The 6,399-nt window shown below is 35.8% G+C and overlaps 1 pseudogene; it reads left to right on the plus strand.

The window, feature by feature from the left end:
• The first annotated feature begins 5,153 nt into the window (after positions 1 to 5,153).
• LOC118641111 lies at positions 5,154 to 5,590 on the plus strand (annotated as a pseudogene).
• The last annotated feature ends 809 nt before the right edge of the window (positions 5,591 to 6,399 follow it).

Genomic DNA, 6,399 nt, shown 5'->3' on the forward strand with positions numbered 1-6,399 from the left:
AAAAGCAAAATAATATAAACGTTTTTGTTCTTTTCTAATCATATATATATAGTTATATATACATACCCACATATTAACCCTAAACAATGACATTGGATAGTTTTTGAAAGAATAAACAAATTGATTAACAAGTGACAAATTTAGAAAAGAAATCTTTAATGGCAATAAATCAATAAATACTCTATGTGCTTTAAGATTTAGTTATTTCAGGACCATTACTTCCTATAATTTTAAGAAGTGGAAACTTTTCAAGAGGAAAACATATCCACTAGAGCAAAGGTTGCGTATTTGGAGGTATATCAATAATCCTATCATTCAGGAGAGTGAGTGCCTTTTTCTCCTTGTTGACAGGCTTCAGGAATATTACATATTATTAATATGGCTGACTAATTCTTAATTAGGAACTCATTAGCAGCTCCACAACTGTAGAGTTTGATGGATTTACACCCAATTTTGATAAAGGTCACAATAGATGACCTCTGGCCCAAGACTTTCCCATCTGCCTATCATGTAATACCATTTTTTTTTAATGCTAGAGAATATAATTAATATGGTCCCCCTTGAAAAATTGCACAAGGCCCTTTCTCTTCCAAGATTATTATATTTAATTACATATTGATATTAATACTGCGGTGTTGGCTTTTGATTTTCTAATGGGACTTTTTCATCCTCTGTATCTCTTATTTGAAGTAATTCTTCTTCTTCTTAGAAAATATTGCTTAGGGCCCTGGCCGGTTTGGCTCAGCGGTTAGAGCGTCCACCTGCGGTCCGGAGAGACCCGGGTTCGGTTCCCACTAAGGGCATGTATCTCGGTTGCAGTTTGTCCCCAGCCCTGGTTGGTCGTGTGGGTGGCAGCCACTCGATGTGTCCCTTTCACATCGATGTTTCCCTCTCTCTCTCTCTCCCTCCCACTCTGTCTGTACAAAAAATGAAAAAAATGTCCTCGGATGAGGATTAAAAAAAAAAAAAAATGTCCTCAGGTGAGGATTTAAAAAAAGAATATTAAAAAAAAAGAAAAAGAAAAGAAAATATTGCTTAGGGAAAGTATAGATGTGTCAACCTGTGAGATATTCATGTTACTTCAGAACATTAAGATAAACAAAAACAAATGACATTTTGGTGATTTCCATAGCAACAGTAATAATGTACAACACAGCACATTCACTACTCTAAAGGGAATATTTTACATTAACAAAAATATGTTATTACAACAAATGTTTTAGTTTTCATCATTCTTAAAAACAAGAGGAGGGAATTTATTTCTTAGAGTTAAATATGGAGCCCAACTCTACAAAATGAATCATTTTAACTTAAAATTTAACAATGGTGCACTTAAATTTTCAAACCAAGTTAAACTTTGTCATATTTAAAAATATGGATTGTAGTTTTCTCTTTTCTTCTTTTCTTTTATCTTCTATTTCTGTTAGGCTTATCTTTATATAATTTAGAGAGGGTGTGAAGTGCAAAGGGAAAAATTTTGGATCCTTAAGTTCCCCCATGATGTACTTAAAATTTTCTAGTAGCTGTAAATGAGGTATTTGTTCTACTCGTAGAGAAAAAGTAGAGAATAATAAACAGATAATTTTACTTTACATTTCTAAACTCTCTGTGGAAAAGATCCAAGAAACCCTGTGCAAACCGGTAAGGGTGGATGTTTGGTTATGAGAGCTGGGAGTTTTTATGTACTTCCAATCCCTTAATTTTAAAAATTAAGAAATTTGAGCCCTGACCAGTTTGGCTCAGCTGTTAGAGCATCAGCCTGTGGAGTTCGGTTCCCTCTAGGGGCACATACCAAAAAAAAAAAAAAGAAAAAGAAAAGAAAGAAATTTGAGACCCAGAATTAGAGAATCACATTGCCAGGTTTTTTCTTTCTGTTTGATTTTTTTTGCTCCCTTAGCAGAACTTGGCTTTCATGCCTTATAGGTTTTTCCATGTAAACCATAAGTGTTCATTCCTTTTTATTTTATCAAATATATTTTGCATCCTTATTAGATGCCAGACTCTGGTAGGACTGGGCACAGAGAAATTATATATATAATGATGGATAAATGGAAACCGAGAAGGAAAAGAGCAGAGTGCTGTGTGGAGTGTTAAGGGGAAGTTAGCAAATCTCTTGTGCTCAGAAAAGCCTTTGCCTGTGAAGTGATTTAAGCTAAGGCCAGATGTGTTCTATTTAGACTAATATTATAGATTAATTTTAGGTACATGGATGAGGAGGAAAAACAGTCAGCAATCCTCCAAGCTGTAAAAAATCAAAGGACACAATGCTCTTAACTAGGTTGCAAAACTTTGCATTTGATGGCTTACTTAAAATTTTATTTTGTTTGGTTCATTTCTGTATTTATATCTATTTCTTGACCCTAGAAAAGAAACAGTGATTTTTTTAAGTGAGACATAATCAAAACAAACTGATTTAATATATAAATTTAGTCAATGAACCTCACGCCTTATGAGCTGTCAGGCAATGTAAATTGAGGGGTAGAAGTTAAATTAGGTATATTTTTGTCAGAGGTCTAATTGAAAATGGAAATAAACAGCAAAAAAACTGTATGTAAGCCACTGTTGTATGGTCTCATGATAGCTGAGGCTCAAAGAGATAGAGTGAAAGAAGAGGTCTGAGCTGCCCAGCAATCAAATACACAACCTTGTGAGCAAATGAACAACGGTTACTACAGTGGTTACATAAAAACTGGCGTTCTTTAGAGCTTAAATAGAACTGAAAAGAGATAACAAAGTCTCCCAGATGACAGGCTGCAACCAGGCCGAGTCATCTCTCTAGGTTGCTGGGAGCCAGTGACAGGTAATGAGCAGCAGTTGGACGCGGACCGAGAGCCAGGCACACAGGATAAGGTAGAATGCCTGGATAAAAGCAAATGCAGTTAATAAAAGGCAAAAAAAAATCAACTAGTTGGTGTGGGAAAGTGCTCAGCCAAGGAAAAGTGGCATATCTGAACGAAGGCTGTCTGTTCTCACCCTATTTAAATCCTAGTGCTCACCATAAAAGATATTGTTCCTACAAATGTAAAACACCAACTTTTGGAGGTGCTGAAGAACAATACCAGAAACCAAAGCAGGTACCATCCTTGAAATAAGGGGCTCCAGCCAAGAACTTAAGTTTGTGAGTGTGAACTTAAGGTCTAATATTTTTCCTCATGTACATTATTCAACTGAAACCCAAAGAGAAAAAAGATTGGGAAAAAATGAAGAGCCTCAATGACAATATCAAATCACATAGCTGAGTCCAAGAAGGAGAGAGGAGGATGAAAGGGACAAAATCTTTTTGAAAAATAATTGCTGAAAAATTTCTACATGCGGTGTAAAACAACCCATAAACCCAAAGAAGAAAGCCACATCTCACACATTGTAACTGAATTGTTGAAAAACAAAGATAAAGAAAAATTTTTTTATTTAAAAAAATATATATATATAGGCTTAACCTGTGTTCATCTTATCTCCATCAAGAGCAAAGAGATGCCTTGCCTACAAGGCCCACACTACATTATTATTTAGCAGCTCTGGGTTACTTTGAATAGTAATGATCAGAGAACAGACATTTAGAAAATACTCTTTCTCCAATCCAGTAGAATTCAGTAATTAAGATAGTGCACTCATTATACTGAACCAACTGACATTTTATGTCTCGAACTTGAGATTATGTAGCCACGGACTCTGATCAGCAGACCCATTGGTTGTTCAGTCAATGCACATTTAAATTACATGAATTATTCCAGAGCTACAGTCAGCATCACCTTACCCATCCTACAGGTTATTTAAAAGGTCATTTTCTCTAGGAGACTTTCTTAGACCAGGTCATGTCATGCCACTCTTTTATCATGTAGTCTTTATCTTTTGTAGAATTTAATGAAATATAATTAAATCACCAACTATTAAAAGAGTTGTTCAAAGTCCCCTTTCCTTAGTAAAAATTAAGTGTTACAGTAGAATAACCAAGTCTTTCTAATTCACCAGTCTTTTTATTCCAGGACCCTCTCATAATACTTTGTTCATAACAAGTGCTCCTAAGTATTTGTGAAATAATTAAATAAGTGTGGCTTGGAGTTTCAGAACCTTTTTTTTTTTTTTCCTTTTCCCTCAGCTGTGCTGTAATCTAGTAATGGGACACTTTCCAAACCAGACAAACTCTTCGATATTTATTTTCTCTCTTTGGATGTCACCAAGTTTGTTGTGATATTCAAATGAGATATTGAGTGTGAACTTAAGGTCTAACCACTACTTGTCTACAGACTAGTTTTGGGAGGCTTCATAACCTTTGTTACCCTCTTTTTTTAAAACTATGAAATGAAAATATTGAAAAATTAAGTGGTCCAGCATTGGGCACTCTGACAGGCAAACAGAGAGGCAGTATAATTAATAATTAACCCTTCCTGGTGTTTGATATCGGCAAGTTGACCTCTTCAGATGTAGGTTTCCTCATCTGTGAGGCAGACTTTAGTAAGAATCAAATAAATTAAAACATCAAGCATCAACTGTCACATGATCAAATACTGGATTTAGAAATTTTACTTCAGATCCAATATGGTGAAAGTATTCTAGGAAGACAACATTTTGGAAGGCAGATGCGTTTGGAGTTTGGATGAGTTCATCCAAGTGATAAATGATGCTTGTGTGCACAAGAAGAGTGGCAGAGAAGGTGGAGAGCAATGAAGGTAGTCAGAGACTTTTCAGAGTACATAGCAACAGAGGATGATAAGTTATTAAATTTAAGGGATGAAGACAGAGAGAACCATGATATATGGGTTTTTTGCTACATCATTTGGATGGATGTTGGTACCACTCACTGAGATTAAAAGACAGCAGGAATAGATGAGTTCTGTTTTGGATCTATTGATTTAGAGCTGCCTGTAGGACATCCAAAGAGTGCTATCTAGTAGAGAATTTGATGTACGGGTCTGAAATTGAAGCAAGAGATCTGGAATGAAGAATGAGCTGTAAATGAAATATGAAACTGGATACTAGTGGAAGAAAAGATGTGTCATGAGTGGAGAATAGTTGAAATAGTCTTGAGTATGTTTATATGCAGATGAGACAGACTGGGTTAGGAATAGATTGGAGGAAGATCAGCAATCAGGATTTCTAAGGAAGAAATCCAGCTCTTCCCTTTTGCGTCCATCGAAGAAACGCCAGCAGTCAAAATGAAGTTCAATCTCTTTGTGACTTCCGACCAGAGCAAGAACCATAAAAGGCATTTCAATGAACCTTCCCACATTCGCAGGAAGATTATTTCTCTTCCTTTTTCCAAAGAGCTGAGACAGAAGTACAATGTTTGGTCCATGCCCATCCGAAAGAATGATGAAGTTTGGGTTGTTTGAGACATTACAAAGGGCAGCAAATTGGCAAAGTAGTCCAGGTTTACAGGAATAAACATGTCATCTACATTGAACGAGTGCAACGGGAGAAAGCTAACCATACAACTGTTCATGTGGGCACTCACCCCAGCAAGGTGGTTATCACTAGATTAGAACTGGACAAAGACCACAAAAAGATCCTTGAATGTAAAGCCAAATCTCCCCAAGTAGGAAAGGAAAAGGGCAACTACAAGGAAGAAACAATTGAGAACATGCAGGAATAAAGCAATCTTATGTATAACTTTCATTAAAACTTAAAATGAAAAAAAAGAAATCCAAAGCATCGATCTAGGCAATAATAATGAGATCTCTGCCATTAACATAAAGGGAGGTGTAAACAATAAGAATGTTGGATATTTGGGACAAGATGATTATTTTTTTCTGATGGTGTATTTATTTTCTATTGCTATGTATCAAAGTACCACAAAATTAGTGGTTTAAAACAATACCCATATCTTCTGACATTTCTGTAGGTCAGACGCTTGTGTGGACTCAGCTGAGTTCTCTGCTCAGGGTCTCACAAGGCAGAAATCAAGGTGTCCCCAGGCAGGCCCTGGGAAAGAACCTATTTCCCAACTCATTCAGTCTGTTGACAGAATACATTTACTTGAAGTTGTAGGTCTCAGATCCCTCTTTCCTTGTAGAGTTTAAGAGAAAATGTCAAGGGTTAATAAGAAGGGAAGAAGAGCTGAAATGACAATACTACAGTTTCAGAGATGTTTTGTTTTCACAAGCGATATGTAAACATGCTCATCATGTCTCAAGCAACTCTAAACAAATGCAAATTTAAATGAAATATATGCATAATATATTATATTAAATATAAATAAATAAATTTAAATTTAACTATTGTTGCAATAAAGACATCTAGGCTTATTTTTCTTTTTCTTATTGCTTAGGCTAATGCTTCAATTAACCTTCTTGTACAGTTTCCTAAAGTATATGCAAATGTATTCTTACCATATACACCTACAGCCCAGCTGGTGTGGCTCAGTTGTTGAGTGTTGACCCGTGCACCAAGAGGTCACCAGTT

The sequence above is a fragment of the Molossus molossus genome, unplaced genomic scaffold, assembly GCF_014108415.1.
Source record: "Molossus molossus isolate mMolMol1 unplaced genomic scaffold, mMolMol1.p scaffold_m16_p_25, whole genome shotgun sequence".
NCBI classification, from domain to species: domain Eukaryota; kingdom Metazoa; phylum Chordata; class Mammalia; order Chiroptera; family Molossidae; genus Molossus; species Molossus molossus.